Raw genomic sequence first — 22,185 nt, forward strand, 5'->3', positions numbered from 1 at the left:
TTAAATTGCTGTGTTGAATCTTCCTATAACAACCCCAGCATCTATGCAATAAAACAGTAGCTTAAGTAATTCTATGTAGCTAAGGTCTTTATTGTGTTTGAAAAAATATTCAGCACATAAAGGTCTGATAACATTACCCATATTATATAGCAGCACAAACACATAAAACACATTTTCATATAGTAACAATAACCAAAGATGAAAAAGGAAAAGATTTTTGGTGATTTTATTTAAAAAAAATACAAGAATAAATGTAAATTGAAAACATTGGTGGCTACAAAAGTTGGAGAATAAGTCTGTTTAAAACGTTTGAAGCACATCAGTCTTTACTGGGCGCTGAGGTAATGCATTCCTTCTGTTTATTTGAAGTGAAATTGTCATGACCGGTTAGAAAGTGATCTAACATAAAACAAATGGAACTTTTGTTTTCATGGCACTGCATGAAATATATATATATATATATATATATATATATATATATATATATATACTTTATTTGATTTACACTTTATTTGATTTACAAGAACACTGTGAGCAGGTTTTGTAATACCTTTTCTGTAAAACTAAACCTTCAGTGATTGTTTCAGTAAAATGAACCTGCATTATACAGCACAGAAAACTTCAAAGGCTGCATGTGTCACTGACAGCCATATTTGCTGTTGTAGAATTCTACATATTTGTTTTGCTTTTTCCTAATTTATTACAGCATTACCTGAATCCTGAAGTATCAAGTATAAGTTGAATTTCACAGCCAATCAAAATGTCATCTAGTTTTCTGTACATGCTTGCAGAAAAAAAAAAGTATAAATGGTATGCACTTTTTATGATACTAGGTAGGGATGAAAGCGTGGATGAATTAAACATATAAAGGTTTTATCCCTTAAAGGTTGGTTTTAAGAAACCACATGTGTTTTTACTTCCAGCAATACTTATACATAAACATTATTTCTCAAAATATGAATTTCTGCCATTGAGTGACCTTTGTTACATCTGTTTTCTCTTATTGTATAGAAAAAAAGATCTATTATTATGTAAAATTATGCTTATGAAAACATAAGTGTGCCCCATTCGTCTCTTCACCTTCACCTGGGTAATTTTACTTAAATTCACATTTCCCCTCCATCGTTTTAAGAATGGGTATCCTTTTATTGAAGCCAGGTGTAAATAGGTTTTTTACCTACATACTTTCTTGGTCATGAAGCACTGGTAAGTGACATAATCTAGCAGATTAAGAATTCTGCATTTTCTTTTTATAGTCTAAGTAAAAATATTCAGATCAGAGGGTAAGTTAAAAGGCAATTAGAAAAAGTAAAGTATTACATTGATTAGGGTAAAATAAAATTCAGAAATACATACTGTATGTCAGCTAAGTATGAAGTATAGTACCGCAAGAAAAGCAGCTGCATAATTTAGTGCTCTACAAAGTATATAAACATTCTGAAGGCAAAGACAAAAGAAGAACAAAAAAGTGCACATATTTATTTGTTTTGGAACCACAGCCTTTAATTTTACTTCAATGTTAGGCCAAAGCTAATTGCAAAGGAAAAAAAAACCCTCTGCATTGCCCACTTTAATTACTAGCCTGAAACTTTGTGAAACTTTTCTTTTACGTAAGTAGACCAATTTAAAAGGCACATTCTGCATGTATGCCTCCTTAGGAGACATTTTAGAGCTTCGGTACTTTTCTGCCACTTTTCAGAGGGCACAAAAATAAATGATGATGTACATTTGGAATGAGTGATGACAAATTCATCAGTCAGTGATTGTCTGAGCTGCAACTCCTATGTGGCAGCTCTGTTTTCCTCCCAGCCTTACTGCAATGCCCTTTCAGTATTTATTGAGTCCAGCTGGAGAAAAGGGGTTTAGTTAGCTTTTCTTTCTTTCCTTGTGCTTTTTTTCTTGTTGCTCTCTAGTGTTACTGTAAGAATAGGTCTTCAATCATTGGTTGAGCAGATTGGACTGCCTACTGTGAAAAGGACTGATCTACTGAAGCCCAAAACCAAGGCAGGCATGTAGCAGTTTAAATGGAGTGGAAAATGGCCAATAGTGGCATATATTTCTAGATAATCTGCTTCACGTGTGTGCTCAGTTGTCTGTAATCTTCTTTTGCGACAGCCGGAGCTAAAAAGCAGCGCTGGTTTAAGCTTGCACTACATACTAATATGTTTATATGATTAGTTGGTGTGCAGCTAGTGAACAGAGACTCCAGTTCAGTGGTGGTATAAAATCTATCTCAGGACTTAAGCGCAACCCATTCAAAGCCAGCTCATGCAGAAGGGAGACTGCACACAATTCACTGAGCTTTTTTTTCTTTCTTTCTTTTTTTTTTTTTTTTTTTTTTTTTGTTCTTCACTGGCACTGTTTACTGGCTGCTTGTTTCCTCATCGCAAGCCATTCTAAGAGCCTTGTGAGGAGGATCTTTTCAAATGTTAGGAGCTGAAACTGTATCACGCTTGAGGCCTCATTGCCATCCAGGGAGATGCAGATTGGATTGACATCAGCAGTGCGAAAGGCAGAGGAAAGGTTTTCATTTCAGATTTGAGCTCATCATAGCTCCTTTGCTGCTGGCTCTCTCTCTCTCTCTCTCTCTCTCACTCACACTCTCTCTCTCTCTCTCGTCGGCGCCCGTGTTGATTCCTATGCATTGAGAGAAAGAGAGAGCGAAGGCAAACAACAACAAAAAAGCACTGAACAAATAAAACCAGAAGCAATGGACTGATCTATGAACCCGATTTGACAGTACCATGCCATGGAGTGCTGTATTCAGACCTGCGGGAATGTGTGGACTTAGACAGGAACCTGCTGCCTAAAAGAGACCCGTCTGTCCCAGATAAGTGGAGCATGCATCAGAGCTACCAAGCGTTTCTTTCATACTTCCTGCTGTGCGTTGAGATGCGGTGGAGTTCTTGTTACAAGCGTGTCTGAATCCTGCATAGCTTGATCGTCTGAACGAATTACTCTTTCAAAAAAGAAAACAACAATGTGCCGTATTACTCCTCTCTGAGAGGTAAGCATTCGAACAAGTTCACGTTTGTCTACGTGCTTATCAGTTCTTCGTTTGATCCATCTCCCCAATATCTGCTTCCCCCTCAGCCCTCCACCCCACCGTTACCCCCGAGTAACGAAACGGGAGGAGGGGTGGGGAGGCGGTGAGGGGCGTTTGAGTTAACTTTTCGGAAAACTTCTAAACACAACTATCAAGCGACTTGTGACATTTGAGTCGGTGGTGATTTCCTTTCTTTCCGAAATGTATACAGTTTGTACGCTTCTAGTCATTGATTATGCATTATTAGTGTTTAGGCAGGTAGCAGTACTTGTAAACACTTTTTTTTATTCTCCTGTATACCCCCCACCTCCCCAACAATCAATACGTTGATTCAATCTAAATTATTTTTTAAACAGAACAGAACTGCTGTGTTCGAAGTAATTAAAATGATCCAAGGGGTGCCATGGCTAATTGAAAAATGGTTAATCAAAACACAACCAGATGTGGACTGATTTGGTAGGCAGCCCTCTTTCTCAAAGGTTGAATGAATGGAAACAATTAGAAGGAGCGGGGATAGCTTTCATATGAACCAGAACATGTAAAGCACCATTTAATTGGAATTCATGCTTTAAAAAGTTGGGAGCTGGAATGGAGTCTAAGGAATAATTGTTGGTTTTCTAAACATTATGCTTTGCCGAAGGTGGATGCAGCTGTCTGCGAGTAGTGTGTGTGATGTGTCTGTGGGTCTGCATTTGAAAAAGAGCAAAGTGGCTTAAAAATGCTAGACATGTGAGCTTTACTGAACAGTCAAGGCCTACGTCTCCCACTCTTTTCAAAAGGTAAGAGCAATCTGGGAGACAGATCTATGATCATATGCTGTGAGACTGAGCAAATGGAGCGTTTTTTTATTTTTTATTTTCATAGGCTCAGTTTATTTATGTCTGTTTCTGGGTGAATGGATGTCTACCTTTAAGTACATTGTGTAGGTCATAAAGATGGGGCTGAGCTGGGTGTAATTTAAAAAAAATATATACACGTCGCAGTAACACAAAATTGATTTTTTCCTCTGCAGTTTTATTATATGTGAACATGTATGGGCGTGAGTTCATATGTGTTACCTCTAAAAGATGAATGTGTTTTGTAACAGGTTTCATGTCTTACTGTGTATTTATTGATGACCACATAAGGTGGATATCAATAACAACATTGTAAAGAGGGAGAGTATTTTATAGAGCGAGTCATAAATGTGGACCTTCTGCGAAATGCTAGCACCACTTGATGTAAATAGATACTTGGAGTGACTCTCGTTAGGCCTTCGGAAAACCTTGTTGCATCAGATGAGTCTCGGCTGGCTGTTACTAAGAGCATTCAGTTTAAATGAAAATCTTCTATTCTAAGGATCATCTGAAAAGACATATGCTTCCTCTAAAATGGAAACAAAAATATGCCTAGTTGTGTTTTTATAATTGTTTTTAACACTTGAATGTTGTAAACTACATCTGAGATTTAGGACATTAAGTTGCTCTTTTTCTCAAGTAAACACTGCATTCAATATAGTTAAATACATTCCACAAGATTTTAGTTGTTGGGTGAGCTCTGTAAAAGAGTGCAGGCTTGTTTCCCTTGATAAACACTTTTGTCATATTGTGTTTAATTAAAGATGTGGCTTTTCCTACAGTTTCCTAAACTTCTATTCTTCAATTTAAACGTATACATAAAAGGCTTACTTAGCTTCTTCAGGGAGAAATTTGAGGTGGACCTGTTTTTATAGTTGACTGTACGTCTGTACAGAATTATTAAGTTTAGCACATATAACGCATTCATAGACACACGATGAACAAAAATGTTGCCTTATAGTAGCATCATATTTTTCATATCTTTGTTTTTTTCTATTTTTAATAATGTTTTAAAATTTTGAGCTATAAACCCGCTAGCAAAGTGGAACAGACTGAAGCGTTTGAGTGAAGGGAGGAATTCAACAGAACAAATGTTTTGTTGTTTGATTTCTTTGGACACCCTGTGATTCACTCCCTTTTGTTCTGTTTCCCTTAAAAAGAGGTGCCATTTCACATCATTCTGCGCAAATTGTTTGAATTAATGCAAGTGCAAATTCTTAGTGTTTGAAGGCATAGATTAGCATATCAAAGTGGTCACAGCTCCAGCTCAATTGAGAAAACTTCAGTCTGTCTCCCATTTGCTCAGATGCCTAGGCCACAAGGGCAAGGGGGAATAAGAAAAGAGTAAGCCAGGAAAATGGACTGGCTCTATGTTTCTGCAGTTTTGCAAATTTAGTTATGTTTGAATGTTTTTCACTCGTACGTTTGTAGTGTTGTTTATATCTGGCATGCATTCAACACTTTCTTTAATTAAAGGCATTTAAGGATTTCCAAATGTTTTTAGCATGTATTCTTTCCTTTATGACTAATTATTGGAAGTGAATGTACTTTACTAGAAATGATGACATGCTTGTTTGGGGCATATTTACACACAAATGCAACTTAAAGTTAATACAACTTTATCACAACCTCGATCTGTTTGTTAGCTTAGCTTAAGATGAGTACTTTTAGTATTTAAAAACAAGACCCTTCACTTTATCGCAAAACCTTTCCTGCGGTAGCAGATAGTACAATAGAAGCCAAGGGTGTGTGTGTGTGTGTGTTGTGGTTGTTTTCCTTTAAAAAGAAAGATTAAATGGCTTAATTGATCATCTTTTTTTAAAAAAAGTCTCTTTGTGATTGAGTAGTAAGGCTTTCACAGACAAAGCCCTTGAAATTTTCACACGAGAATGAGCACTGAGTGTTTCCATTAGTCCTTTTAAAAACAGCAACAATTTGTCCAGATTTTCAGTTTCTATGTGGTTTTTTTTTCTACGTTTATCAAATTCAGATTCATTTGAATTTTAAACTGTACCTGTACAGTGACCTTCTATCTGTATGTCAGAATTGTTCAATTTTGGCAATGTGCATGAATTTGCTTTTTTTGTTATGTGATTCAGATAAGTGTATTGCTCTTCTGCCTGGAGATTGATAACTCGCACTGCTCTTTGAATTGCAGCTGTTGTTTATCTTTAGGTAAGATGCATCTCTCCGCTCCTCTTTTCATTCTACTTAAAAATCAATATTCCAATCTGGCCTTGCAAAGGATTTACGAAAATGCAGATATCCTGTGATAATGTGGCTCTTTTTCAGAAAGCAGATGGTTCATGCTCCAGTCTGCTTTCCTGTCTGGAGGGGTGCAATGTAAAAAACATAATAATAGTGACTGTTCCACGTACTATATATTATTGCACAAATATGTTTATCTTCATAACAAAGCTGACTTTTTTTTACTTTTTGCAGATGGCATATTTGCATCTAAATAGTGCGTTAAGATCAATAAAACATAATTTACTTTGTGTTGAGGAACTCTATGTCATATATACTGTACATGATATTTAGGTATTCTTGGGGTCATTTACACATTTTTGAATCCTGCGGCTTTAAGCAATTTCTTTTACCAATGTCATCAGTAGTCTATAGAAGAAGCTTTTTTGTGGTGCCAAAGGACCACATATCGACGTAATTGCCATTATCACACTTAGGTCGCTGTTAACTAGGCTGCTCTGAATTCAGAGTGCTGTAAAGAAAGCACATTAGCCATTGTGCTATTAGGGATAATCTGCAGATTGCCTTGCAAGTGTAGCACTTACATTCACACCACGCAGGACATGAATTTGACAAAACCCTGGAAGGTATATAATGAGGTGAGTTGAATATTTTCTGCTTGTAGATGTGACAAAATTGGACCACTTAAAGAAAAATTAAAGTGTTACAGCCAGTACTTCACCTGACATTTTCAATCATGGCAGGTTAATTTGTCAGCTGTCTTTTTTTAACAACAGGAAACAAACTGAGAAGTACAGATAGGTCTGGATAGAGACAGGAGGCTGTTGTGGTTTAGTATAGGGAATGCAAATCAATGGTTTTTGTTCCACTGAGAAGGTGAAGTAGAGATTTTTTCACAGCCACACTGTGCAGATGTTTCCTAAATTCCTCCTTTAGAGAAAGCAGGCAAGCCCTTTGTTGTGACACATTAAAGGAAATGGTTACCTTTTCTATATCAGTGACAGTGCAAGAATAGTTTATATAATTGTTCACCTATAATATGCTTGCTAAAAAAAAGGAAATCTCTTTATTATTATGTGCCAAACACTCATAAGTGACTGCATTACTCTCATCCCCACCTCACTGAAACACTGCTTAAACTTCCTGTAGACTTTATTAATCCCCCATTGCAGCATTAATGCCCCGAGATCTGGATTTAAAAGGTTACTGTTAGGGTCATGTGGGAAGCAGAAATAGGCGGCATGAGAATCCTGGCTAAAACAATTCTGTATTGTGAATACCTTTTAATACAGTGTACTTGTTTCAAGGATTTCTGTACCATGACTGCTCTGTCAAGTGTTTAAATCTAGAAATGGACTTGGTACAGATCGTCAAAAAATATTTTAAAGTCTGGTTTATATATATATATATATATATATATATATATATATATATATATATATATATATATATATATGAAGACTTTTTCTTTTTATATCCACGCGTAACTCTTAATCATTATGTTGCAATTTAAGTATTTAGTTAATTTGATGTTATTCCTTTATAAACTTTAAAATAATCAGAATTCCTTTTTTACCATTTTGAGAGAGAAAAGGTGTTAAACTGATGCCTTCTTCTTGCTGCTTTACACTTTTACTATTGGATGATTGTAAATGTAATTGGACAGGATCATGTGATAGTATTTTATTATGGAGCTGGAAGAAGTAATAAGGAGCAGTACATCATATTTGCATGTTTTAGATGATTTACATTTTATTGGAGAAGTACCAAACCTTCAAAACGTTTCAACTTAAGTTGTTTCTGTGTATTATCTGTATTATCGTACAACAACGCTTTTACAGAGAAATTAGTTATTACTGAAAGCTACCAGATGTGCCTTAGATAATACACTTAAATGTAGTAGTTTTACCGATTTATTTTAAGAGACCATTTTTAAGTATTTAACTGTATTTATTTACACACTTTGTTAATCATAATAGTATACGGTGATTGAATATCGTATATGAATATATGTTCTTTTTTTATATGAATATATAAATATATTTTAATTTATAGAAGAGATGTACATTTATTTTCCCAGCTTATGTTTTATGAATGTTATTATAAACTGAAAACTATTGTATAAGAGAAGGCCAGATTTCTTATATTTGGTTTTTTTTTTTTAAGATTTGGAATTATTTTTGAAATCTTAAGCAGCAGAAAGCAACTTTGTGTCTAGTGAAAGGTGTGTGTATATATATATATATATATATATATATATATATATATATATATATATATATATATATATATATATATATATATATATAGTTTCATCATCTTGCCTATGTGAGTCAAGGTCTGCTGTGCTGTATGTACTGTAATTTTTTTGAGGCCACTGAATTTAATTTTGTCACTGTCAAAGCTGTATTTTTTCAATATTTCAAAAAAAAAAAAGTAAAATGTGCCAAGAAGCCCAACAATTAACACTTTTTTTGAAAAATGAATGGATTACATTTTTTATTATAATTTATTACCATGTATAATGTAATCCAAATGTAGCATTAAAGACTGTTTTTTTATTAGTATATAGTATTTTTGTATAGTATATTAGTATTTTTGAGAAAATAAAAATAAAATACAAAAAGATGTATGAGTACTTTCTAAAGTTAATGCTTTTAAACAAACTTGAAATAAACAAATACTGTACTGTATTCTGCGACAAAAAATCCAGATGATGGTTGGTGAAGGAAATGCAGTGCTCTGTAACAGTTACAATTGTTATATATGTGATATAGGTATCAGACTCAGGCTCTGAATGGGAGTTCAGTTTTCCCAGGTTTCTGCCTAGAGAGAGAAAGTACTATTAATGAAAAAATGCTTGGAAAATGCTTGAAGTGCTTATACATTTGTAATATTTAGTTTGGTTTATTCTTATAGTGTGCTCCTCTAGATAGGCTCAAAGTGCTGTAAAAATGTAAATATTTGTTCTTATTTTCTTTATTTTTTAACCACATATGGCTTCTTAATATTTAGCATCAATGTTGTGGAAAAATTTCCAGTGAAGTGTCACATAAGTAAGACTGCTAGGCTGAGCTTAAAATAAATGCTTGGCTTTCACACACCCGTTCATGGCTGGTAAAGGAGTGGTCTCTCCCTCTCTTTCTCTCTTGTTCTCTCTCTTTCTTTCTGCTTCTGTCTGTCTCTTGCTCCCTTTCTTTCGCAGTTTTCTAGTCTGCCAAGGAAATATTGTATCTTGTAGAACTAAAAATCATCAGATTGCTGGTCTTATGACTTGCTCAGTTGTTTCTATTTTTATAAAAGCTGGAATATAAATTAAAGACAAGAGAATATGTTTTGTTTCTTGATTGGTCACACCAAGAGAGGTCATTGTCCTTGGCCGGAGAAGGGCACAGCACCCTTGTATTAGCACAAGGAAAGAGGAGAATGGGGGTGGGTGGGATGGAGATTGTCTCTTTTATTTTGTCAGAGTACTTTAGACCACAAAACTGGCAGTTTATCATGGGTGGGTAGGAAGAAAAACTGGAGTGAAAAGCTTTGCTAGTGTAAAGAATGGAGCGTCAAGGGAAACCTATTGATATGGGAAAAACTGCACTGAGTGATAAACTTTATACACAATACATTTTATCATAACCCTTAGTGATTTCAGAAAGCTTATTGTTAAGATATCTGATTAATTACTGTAATATATTTTTGTTTCAAAGTTATTTTGCTAAGTGATCATTAACTAATAAGTCTCTTTATTTTTGTTTTGAAGTTTAATTGAAAATCAAAACAATTTTTTTATATTATAGTATTGTCTGTAAAGAATAGCTTAAATTATGTTTTTTGCCATTTTGAATAAGCAGGTTTGTTATTAATAATATTTCAATAACATTTGTTTTGAAGTAATTCAGTAGCAACAATAACTGGACCTTTTGTGCCAGGTCAACAGTAGTTTTACTATGTTTCCTAAAAGAAGTGTACTTTCTGTTGGGCTTTAAACAAATTGGGACTTTGAGACCCTTGTAAAGAATGCAGAATGCGCACATACCACGACTTTATTTTTTCATCAACATTTATTGCAATAAGCCTGGAAGCAGTCTATCCACACAAGCCTGTTATTTACCAAAGAATTATTTCCAACTCATAATAATAAAGAAGGCTATGCACTATTAGAAGTGCACACAATGACTACCACCTGCAGGTAAAGTGCAGCCTACAGCAGAACACCATTGATTTCTTAGGAGGCACATAGCAAACTTAAATACAATTTGCTTATAATTACAAAAGATGTGGTTAGGCAAACTAATGTACTCTGCGTTTGTAGCTGGTTTAATGTGAAATGTAGTGATTATCACAGTCCCTATAGGTTTGTACAGATTTCTTCAATTATAAAGGTTTCTGAAAAGGGAAAATTTGTCTTTTAACATGTAAAATAAGCCAAAACTGCACTGCTTGTTAACCACTAATATCTCTTTTTAAAGAGCAAGGGAGAAATAAGTTGCAGTCTTAAAATGTGCATGAGTGCCTAATATTTTACTAATGAATTGTTAGCTATCTTGTTCAATCTGCAGTAACTGAGCTATAGTGAATAACTTGCACCTAAGTGAGCATTGTTTTATATATGGCAAATCTGTAATGTGCCAGTAAGGGATTAGGAGGTTATCAAAAGCGGAATTGTTGTATACCCCCTACTTAACCATTAAATGGAATTACTACATCTGTGATTTTAATCATGACTACTGTGATGGGCATTTATAACATAACAACTGGCAACTCCACACCTGCTGCTGTCTCTGTGACAGTATCATCTCTGTTCTTATAGAAGCAGCAGCATCACACTTTGTTCAGTCAGCCTTGCTGATTCAGCCGTGGGGATCTGAAATATGACAGCCTAGAAGCAATGGACTGCTCGTGGGTCACAGAGTCGTCTTACAGGAATTTCTGGGGAAACTGCTTGAAAACGGAGGACAAATGTCATTCCAAATAGAGATGTGTAAATCAGATTCTTGCCCTTGGGGTGAAGTTTAGTTCAATTTGAGCCCGGATGTAATGTCTCCCTCTACAGAGCACAGCATTAATCACGCGTTGACAAGTGAACGTGTACAGAGCAAAACGGGCCCCTGTTGGTCGTGTCATTGATTTTCACAATCTGTTAGGAGTGCATTATTAACATTAAAATTCACACTTGGGGACTAAGACTTACCCTCTTTATTTGAAAGTGGGGAGCAAAAATCTCAGAACCTGTCTATTTAATCTGAAGAGTCTGAAGGGTACCTGTGAAATGCAGCCTTACTTCTCTGTGTGAAAGATTGCATTGCTTTACTGGCTGCCTTTTTACATGTGACATTTTGTAAATCAATAATTAAACACCTAGAACTTTTCATTGCTCACCTGCAATGTCCAACAATATATGATCTTGTTTCTTATTTTCAGAGAAAAATATTCCTCTGCCATTAGTTTTATGTGCATTTGTATAATTTCTTTTAAAACAAATTAATGAGATTCTTTGAAGATGCATTAACAGATCTAATGCTGCTAGCTTTTTTCATTTTATAATACAACTTAGGGTATTGTATATCTATAATATGGTATCAGTTTATTAGTGAATTTGTTATTACCACTACAGATATAGCTAAATCAGTATTTTATCATAAAACTACAACTTATAACTTTCACTGTATTAAAAAAAAATTGTATTTAAGGGGAATTAATAATAATTAAAATGCCTCAAATAGCATTAATTTAAAAAAAAAAAGAAATTGTTAGTTACCTTTAATGAAGCAGTCTTAATCCTTTGTTTTCATTTACATTGTAAGCCTAAATCATGCTGAAGAAACATACGTAAAGTATGTAAATAACATAAAAATGGCTCAAGTAGTTTAGTATTTCAGTTTTAAGTTATGTTTTAATTAATAAAACTTTGTTACGTTCATTATCAAATGCTTTAATTTGTTTTTAGTTGTAAAACCCAGCTATTACACATGTAGATAGTCATCCAACCTATTTACTTATTTGTTTGATTCAAAGCTTCCAGCCGCTTGTTTATGGCTGATAAAATATGTTTGATTGTATTTTGTAACATGTTGCTGATTTATTTTATAACTTAACAAGTAATACTGTTAGCCTATTGCTTTGGAACAATTACATACTAAAATTATATTAATTACAATGCATTGTGGAGTATTTTCTGCTATTCACAAATGCCATATACTTTATACTGTAGTGATAGCAACCAATTTGACTTTGTGTCCCTGAGAGCAGGGACATGAAGTCATATATTCTGTGCATAGAAACAGAAGGACAAGACATCACAAGAGACCTGTAAATAGGTGGAGAACTGTGTTAAGGTAAGCTCTTGAGTCAGCAGGCTGCTTTCTGTACCCCTTACTGCTTATGATCAACCATATTTTAACATTTTGAACTTACTTTAGACTGGACACATCATTCATAGTTTTACAAATCATTTTGTGCCAAAGCATTTGGTCCCTTCTTTTTCTTAATGCCAAAAATCAACGGAAACTACTCAGTCCGCTCACTCTTACAGTACTGCAAAATACACTATACTTACAATGTTTATGTACTATAGATCAGAGATGTTTGATTAGAGTTGTGGTCTTTCACCACATTCTGAACACCGAAAGTAAGGAACAAAGCATAAAGCTTGTAATATCTCAATGGCCCCATTTTGTAAGTAGGCTCAGAAACTAAATTAATGAATGGGATTTGTTACAGATGTACTGAATTCTTCAGAATTTTTAATTTATACTTGATAGGTGGGTCTACCTATTTTTACACTCTAGCAGTCTACTTAAATTCTGCAGTACAGATCGTAGTGTATTTAGAGCTTATATATATATAAAATATGTAAAATATGAGTGTGTGTGTGTATATTTTTATATATAATAAATACATAATGAGAATTTATATGTAGTTAGTGAAGTGCTCCACCAGTTTGTATTTAAAATAGATATAAGGGTAAAGGTAATTTCCATGCTGAAACTGTACAAGAAAACAAGATTCGAGATACTTTTTCTACTGTATAGTCTTCATCAGGTGTGCGATTTCTTCTTTTTTTGTTTTTATTTCAGTTTTCTTTGGAAGCAAAAATAAATCTATGTGCTAATAGCTATTTTTAGAGGATTTTTACAGCAATGCGTTACCTGAGGGGAAACCCTGTCTTTTATCTGTGATTTTAAATGCAGCAGGAATGTTTTTGCTTTTGCATTTTTTTATGCTTTTGCATTTTTTTTTTATCTAAGAAGATGAATAATTTTATCTACTCTATACAGTATATGGCTTTCCAAATTTATGATGATGCAAGTTTTAGAGTCTAGCTTAAATGCAGCAGAATTGGTTCAGTAAGTGAATTTTACATTTTAGTTTTCATTTTCACAATTTTTTTTTTTCATAGTTCCCTTTTCTTTCTTTCGTTTTTTTTGGAAGAGAAAAAAACCTGTAGGGGGAGCCTGTGAAGTAAAATTTTTAGTTTTCTTCCCCTGCACTATTTTTGTGTGGTTTTGCAGCACAAGAGAATGGTCAAGTGGTCAAGTACTTCTGAAGTGCAGTTTAAGTTGGACAGTTTTTAAGTTCTTTTATTGTGCTGCCTGTTCCTAAATATATATAGTTTTATATTTCTGTGTTGTGCTTTTTATAATTTTAATAAATGGCCTGGAAAGGACATGAGACAGATTCTAGTTCATGTAAATAAATATATCATTTTCAGTATAATTATTAAACTTAAGGAAGCTTTTAAAAAGATAAATAGTTTATTAAAAAGACATTAAGAATGAATGGACTGTTGTTTGTAGGGTGCAGAGTCTACCTTTTAAGCCTTGGAATTATTTGTTTTTTTATTAGTCCCTTGTTTTTTGCATTATTAGACAAAGTAAATTATATTGTTGTTTTCCCAAGGATATGAATACATCGCCCTGAATGGTAAGCAAAGTAAGAACAATTTATGACTGCTTTTACAGTCAGTGTGAGCGAATATATACATTTTGGGTGAAAATGATTGTAATTGTTTTAGTAGCTACTACAGAAGTAAATGTTGCGAGAAGTACAAGGCTCAATGATAGCAGTTTTAGCGTCAGCTTAGGGAGGCAAGAAATAGCACTGCAAGTAATCAATTTGCATTAGCCTACTTTATCATTACAAGTGTCTGATCCTTGAAGAGATGTGTAGCGGTGAGAATGCAAGTGTACATACATAATAAGACATGTTTTTATATGCCTTTCTTGTGGTTTTGTTAAAATATAAGAATAAACAAAGTAGGGATTTTTGCAGAATTTTTATTTGCTTATATGTGATTTTTAAGCTTTCTGCTTTCAGAATAACTTTAAAACTGGATATGCTGTATAATAGAATGAATATATGTAATTATATATGTAATTATATAATTATATATACATATATATATATATAATTATATATGTAATTATATATATATATATGGACAAACCACAAAGTATTACCACAAAGTATTACCATTTTTGATTTCATTATCTTGCCCAAAGCAATCATGCAAACAATCACAGGTCATTAAATCATTTTTTATTTGTGAAAATTCTAAGAATGAATAATTTTCAAATATAAAATTTCAATTTAGAGTTGCAGATTTTTTTGAAATGGATATAAATGCAATTGAGAAAAATCTTTAATCTGGTGTTAGGATTAGTCAAACACAATGGTGTTTCATTTACAGAATATTTCATGTGACAACTTAAAATTATTTTGTTTAACGTTTTAATTTAGGCTTTATTGATATCCTCCTATTAAGATTATTTAAGTTTTATTTGTTTTCATATTGCTATGGCTATTGTATTTCAGTCATATATTTCCTTGTTTTTATGGCATATATAAAATTTTCTTCTAAACTTTTAGTCTATTGAGTACAACAGGAAAGATATCCTTCAATAAAACAAAAGGGCTTCCTACTTCATTACCTGTAGTGTAACTTCTGTACTCTCATTACAGTGTCATATTCGTTGAACAATCTTTGAAACTTGCAAAGGATCCTATTAATTTATTTTTTATTATTTTTGACACTACAATGCATTATATAATCAGCATTTTAAAACTGTTCAAATGTATTTGCATTTTGTTTTGAATTAATTCATAATGCATAGTTAGCAACAGGAATCATAAAATTGTTCTGTGGGGCTTTATGTCACAGGTTAAAATATTAGTAGAAATATTCCTGAAATGGCCAATTCCAGTATTTGTTTTTTGCCGTCAATCTGTCACAGATTCTGTTGTTACACTTACTGTAGTGTGGTGTCTGCATCTTGGGTTATTCTTCCACCCGCTATCTTAAAAATTAATCATCCTGTTGAATAATGCTTTCCAATCATAGTGAATTATTGATGTCTTGGTTCTCGGTAGAGGGCCAGTGTGGGTTCTTTATTCTTACTGCTGCAAGTTTTATCTTGTTTTAATGAGGCACATTACATAGCTACCCCATAAAATAATTTTCTCTGAAATATTCAAAATGTCATTTTTTTATTCTTTTATAAACTGTACTTTATTTACAGAACATATATAAAAAAGTTCCTTTTTTCCACTTAAAATGTTTATTTTCTGTTGTACTGTGCTTCCATTGAATAAATGCAACTGAGACAATGAGGTGTACTGTGTTTTACTGACAGTAATGACTTTGGAGTCATTTAGTTCTAATGATTAATGTATTTTATAATATAGTGACATATGTTTTTAAACAATTGCAGTTTTAATCTATCATAAATGAATAGTTTCAGTTTAGGTGATTTTATTTATTTATTTATTTTTTCCATTTCCTGAATGGACCTGTGCTAAGATATGATAGAAGAATGTGTGTGTCTTTGTAAGACATTTGCCATTTAAAGCACCCACAGTCAACTATTTTTGCATACATCAACTAAACAAGTTAGAAAAATATGTGCTTAAGCTGTATTAAGACTTCTGATTTACAAATTGTTGTGTCTGAGGTTCATTACCCTGTTTTATCAAAATGTCGTACACATTATGTATTGGGTTTTAATAAAAAATTAATTAGAATAAGGAATCAAACTAAATTAGGTGTGACAGATATATTACTAGTAACATGTTTATAGAATCTAATTAGAATGTCCTGTTAAAGCTCATAATTAATATTCTGGTGTTTATACATAAGAAAATTAGCCACATTTGGTGCCTTCCTGAAATCTGTTGAAGTCAAATATGTTCAATTATATTTCTGTTTATGTAGTTTTTTTCTGAATTGCTATGTACGGTATTATTGTACTTTTAAAAAAGACAACACTGGCCTTGGTTGCTTAATGGGAAAAAATTTGGAAGAAAATCGCATGAAAACTGTTTTAGGTTTTAAATTTATTTTTAAGACCTATTCAATGAAGAACATTCAAGACCAAGGAAGCTTTCACTTTATGTAATGATAGATTCTTAATAATTATGTTTATTGGATTTTTTTGACAAACGGTGTATACATGTTCTGCTATATTCAACACCTTAAAATCCAGTGCAATAAATCATTTATTGGATAAGTATACTCTTTTTGTCATGGAAACGCAAAGTCTTTCTTCTGTTCAAACATACACTTGGAGTAGTTCAACACCTTCCTTGTCATCATGGAAACATTACTGTCAATTCTCAATATGTATATACACAACCAAATTAAAGGAGTGTATAAAGTTTAAAGCTTGTCAATAAAACTATTTTTCTTAATGTCTGAGATAGATTATAGCATTTCATGGTACTAGAACCACTTGAAAATGTCCAATGTATCCATATATAAATTTTTTCCAGTTGCTTCCAAAAAGTTAGATAATATTTTCAAATACTTCTTTGGTATCTGATTTGGGCATCATATTAATTCCTATCAGTGCTTTTTCCTGCATCTGTCATTGTATATTTGATTTTAAAATGACCAGGAAAATTTTACCATCATTGAGACATGTTCTTCAAAAGATAGAGTATTCACATACTTATGTCTGAACAAAGATCGGTTCCTGCCTTCTTGTGTCCTGATGGTACTGAAATAGACTTTCTGTCCAAACCTGTAATTGAATACTGTACATGCGTTCAGTACATGGATGGGTGGGTGACATTCATGTTTGTGTGTGCACACATAGTATTTACCGGTTTTGATGTAACTTTTTGAATGATATGCAGACAGTTTTGATTTCTTTTGCTTTCATTTTATGTCTGCATGGGTGCATCTGAGTGCGCATTCTGCAAATTGATTTTTTTTCCATCTTAAACAATTCAAAGATATGAACCTGACATACTGTAATTATTCAAAATTTGCCAGTAAGTATGATACAAATATACGTTTTCATTTGTTTATTTAGTTTGTTCTTTTATCCATTGTTACTTAGAAATTATTTGTGCATGAAGATATTAATGCAGGAACTATACTTAACATTTTATATTAGATGTTAAATTTATAGCTGAACAAAGTGTTAATTCATTCATGGGACCCCTTGTGGTATCTCAGTCTGAAAATTATATGGTAAGTTCTAAAAATCTTAAAAGTAAAATAACATAACCATAAAAGTCTAGGTTTGAGGCATTAGGATGTCAGGCTTCATAGTATGAGTGTATGTGGTTGAATCAATTATATTTTCAACCTTTTCCAAAACTAGATCTGGGTTGTGTCAGAATGGGGATAATAAACAGAGAGCAGTTAAACTGTTGCCCCTCAAAAATGTCTTTACCTGACGATCAAGAGAAATTTTGTGCCCCTTTACTCCTGGCATTAACATAACGTTTTGTGTCTGAATTTCATTATTAGGTCTATTACTTTTACATCTGCCATTAAAACGAGCCGTCACTGTGCATATCTTGCCCAGGCTGAAATCTGATGTCATATTTCCCATGAAAAATTCAAATGAGCTGCTAATTATGAGTTTGTTGCACAGGTAAAAACCTAGTTTGCACTTATACTTTTCTGGATTCAATCTCAAATGTATTTCAGATTTGGCTTTTAATGTTGAGAAGTGCTACCCGAACTTGATTGAATTACCAGAAATGAATGTTAATGGCAGGCATAGAAAGAGTTTAACAACTGAGACCAGGCTGATACCTATAGTACACTGCACCAGTGATATGGAGTTAGACTGTGTCAGATCTACTGGAAGCCTAGCAAGTTCAATATTCTTTTCATATGTGATGCACTTCACAAATGGCAACCAGTAGAGGGAGATCAAGTGAGGTATTACCTGAGAATATGATGGAAGGCTATAAATACAATACTGTATTGTTTTTACTTCACGCTTTACAAATCTGAAACTCCTTGAGCAATGTAATTGATAATTTCACTGTACCTTTTTTACTTTTATTGTCAAGTCTGTGTACATTAAATTTATTAGCTATAGTGTACCAAAGACTAAAAAAAAATGCTGAAAAGTATGAAAACACTATTAGTACCTATTAAAAAGGCATCCTTATTGATTACAATTAGAATATCATTCTGATTTACTATTAAATGAGGATGACTTTTTAAAGATCCTTATTTAGTCTCATTCACTAAAAAATATCAATATTGTTTCTTACAGTATTAAATGTGTTGAAAATTTTTTATTAACACATTTTTTAATAGTACTGATAGTGGCGTAGTGTTAGTATAGTTTAAAAGGATTTATAAAGTATGGCATAACCTGCTGCCAGGTATTAAGCAAAGTATTCCTCTCTGCCTATAAAATGACATTTTTACCACACTTCATCTATTTCTCTTCTCATTAATAATTTATATACATAACCATTGCTTGCATTAAAAGATATACAGAATGTCAGGTACTTGGAAAAGACTCTGATTTACTCTCTATTCATTTTTAATGTTTGATTTCTTTGACTTTTTAACCTTTTGATTACCCTAAGCTGATTTATAGCACAAAAAATTATAATTCAAGAGTAAGGTTAAGACTTTCAACAGGAACAATAGTAAAAATTTCATGTGAGACTAAAAAGTATCTCCTTTCTTGTTGTCTGATTATTCTGCTTTTGTAGTATTAAAACTATAATATGCATGTAGGTTTACCTTATTTATCGGTTCTTGTGTGACATGGCAGAAGCTACAGTAGTCATCATTCAAATCTAAAATGATTTTTTCCTGATCCTGGACTATCCATATATTATTATATATTAATATATATACTATTATTTGGATGACATATTAGAACCTATGTTGTTGACCTAAATCATGTTTTCTGGTTAAACTTGCTCCCTTAATTTCTACTCTTTCACAATTAACCCCTTTCTGGAAGATGTAGCATTACATATGTACAAATCTGTGAATTATTTTCTTCTTTTTTTTTTTCTTCCTAAATGATTAACTAAAGTGTTCCCAAAATTCTCTCTCTTAACCTTTCGTTATCCTTTTATTGATGACCTAATGTATGGCCAATCCTAAGTCATTATTATTTCATTTACTTGCCATATGTATAAACCACAGGGAAATGTAGATATTGATTTAATTGAATGGCTAGTAACCATGATTTATGTGAATTACATTTAAACCAATAAAAACAAATGTTGATGAAGATTACAGGTTTAGAATTCTACTGTATTTTTGTATTATTTTTAGTGTAAGTTTTACTGGAGTTGTTACCTTTGTAATATATACAGCAACATAGCATTTCAATCCTTAAAGATAACAGATGCTGTATTTCATTAAAATATTTTTGCTTCACTGCTGTATACAACCGTCATAGTATGCTTTGTCATTTAATGATAATAATTTTGGTTATGTGCACATTTATTTCTTAAACAGTTTAATAGTTGAAGGGAAAATTTGCCTGTATGTGGCACAGGTAGTTTTAACTCTTTCAATAACTGATAATAGAATGTATGCTGCAAGCTCTAATAGGACTGTACTGTTCTTTGGGAATAGCTAGTTCTTTAGGTCACACGTTTTGCTGAAGTCTGAGGGTAGATCAGTTCATTTCTGAAGGTAGATCAGTTCATTTGCTGTAAGTGTCATCATCCATTTCCACCCTCACTGTTCTCTGTGATTCTTTTTGTCTGTGCCAAGAAAGAAAAGGTCAGGCGACATGTCAGCAGTAAAAACTGCAGCGAGTCAGCTGTAGGCAGTTGAGCGTCATATCTATCCCCTTGGTACAGGCACATCTGATCACAGTGGCTGCGATTTGTCTATCGGTACTAGAAATGAATTCTCTGGAAGCTACTCACTAACTTTAAATCAGGGAAAAGTGAAGGAAATGACATAACATCCTGCAGGAAAATGGCACTTCTTAAAACCTTGTCAGGGCTGTCATGATATAGCATGGCTCAGCTGCAAGACAAGGGAGCCTGCAATTTGATATTGGAGTGAAGTACTCTTGGGAAGTCCTGGTGAGATTAACAGGAGTAGGTATGGGTCTTGACTCTATTTAATAGTGGAGCAACATTTTTTATTCAAAGAAATAAGAGATTTAGATAATGTTTTTTCCATTATAGATTCAGTAGCTGTATATAATGTGAGCCAGCTTCATGGACATAACCTTAAAATACTGATTGATCATTGAGACTTTAAGAAGATTAGCTCAACAATGCATTCATAAATATAGTATAAATATAGTTTGCCAAATCTGTCAAAATGTATTTTCCTACTCAAACCCTTTTATAATTGCGTTAATCAATAACGCTGTGTGCCATAAAAGGAAAACGTTTAGGAGATCATCAGCAGCTTCTGTGTTGGCTTACAGAATGAAATATATCCTACTGAGCAGGGAGACCCAGCATTGTTTAGGGAGGAGTATGTCAGAATCCAGCAGGCTGCATAAGACTTTGCCTTTGGTGGCTAAAACGATCAGCATGTTAAACATTCTCAGCATGATACAAAGATATTACAGCTTATAACTGTTATCATTGATTTACAGAACACCCGTCTATCTGTAAAGGGATTTCTTTATTAAGGCAGCAGAATTTTCTGCCACAGTTGCAGATAATGACGCTGTAGTTAGTTTTTCTTACTGTTCATCACTTGCATGAGAGGGAATTGGAGCTACTGCATTGATTTAAATGAAAACAAGGACTAACATAGCCAGAGGTAAATGACCAGATAGTTTTGATACTCTAACAAGGGCACAAAAAAAAAGTTAAAACTGGAGGGAGGAAATCCCATGGAAGTTTCAGTCAATCTTTTGTTCTTTCATGCCTCCATTCACTAATGTATCTGCTTTTGAGCCTATGGACTTCTTGTTATTCATTGTGCAATTTTTTTTTGTCTTCTGCATATTAACCACATCTTAAAAAAGGCTATAATCAGATTTACAATTTAATAAATGAAAATAAAGGGGCTGTAATATAAATGTAATTAACCAAAAACATTCTTTCTGCGTTACAGTATTCAGACCCCCGCAAACTGCAGGTCATTTAGTTACAGTGTTCTAACAAATTTGCTGGTGAATAAATAATACTATTTTTAGGTGTTTTACATTTGTGTTTTTCTTGTGCTTGTGGTGTATAACAGAAAGTAGCAGAGATCGGATAACCTACAAATGGGTTTTTGTTCTTGGTTTACTGTTAAGATGTAGCAGCATAGATACATTTAACACATCGTTTTAGACTTTTCTGGAGCACTAGTGTATTATTATGGTACACATTGGCTGATAAATGCAAACAAGGAACTTTTGCATTAAGGAGTGGCTGTTGAAATAGTTTTTTCAGCCCCCTCTCATTTCTTGCATACTTGATTTTTTTTTCTTACCTGGTTATCCTGAGATTTCAATTATTTTTTTTTTAAGTAACTGTGGAATTTCATTGTGCTAGTCTACTTCAACAATCCCATCTTACACTATTTCTTTGGCGCAAGTATAATGTATAAGGATCCTTAAAGTTTGCTTGCTACTTAAGAATTTCTGAGAGTCCTTTTTGAATAGCACACCTTTGCAGTCTAGTTGGCAATTTATCAGACTCAAGAGGCATCTTGCTTTCATTAGTATAGGAAGTATGCTGTTGTTATCTAGCTGTCTTAATTCCTTACCATAGAGCATTTTCTTTGTGTTGCTTATTTTGGCGAAAAGAGAATGTTCATTTGTTAAAAGTCAGTAAAGGGGAAAATAAAGCAGCATGGATTCATTTTATGTGCAACCTTTCATATTTTGAAAAAGAAAACAAAATTAGTTTAGTGTTGCA

General features: G+C 33.2%; 1 protein-coding gene across 27 annotated transcripts in view; it reads left to right on the plus strand.

Moving 5' to 3' along the window:
* The first annotated feature begins 2,342 nt into the window (after positions 1–2,342).
* Positions 2,343–22,185, plus strand: part of adgrl2a (adhesion G protein-coupled receptor L2a) — a 186,715-nt gene continuing 166,872 nt past the window's right edge. For 13 of the 27 annotated variants that reach the window (XM_039736016.1, XM_039736011.1, XM_039736017.1 and 10 more), the window contains exon 1: positions 2,348–3,007. The gene's annotated coding sequence lies outside the window, so the exon portion shown is untranslated. Of the gene's footprint in view, positions 3,008–22,185 lie in introns of all 27 variants that reach the window. The other 14 variants (XM_039736032.1, XM_039736028.1, XM_039736024.1 and 11 more) reach the window with 4 other exon arrangements.

The sequence above is a fragment of the Polypterus senegalus genome, chromosome 14, assembly GCF_016835505.1.
Source record: "Polypterus senegalus isolate Bchr_013 chromosome 14, ASM1683550v1, whole genome shotgun sequence".
NCBI lineage: Eukaryota > Metazoa > Chordata > Cladistia > Polypteriformes > Polypteridae > Polypterus > Polypterus senegalus.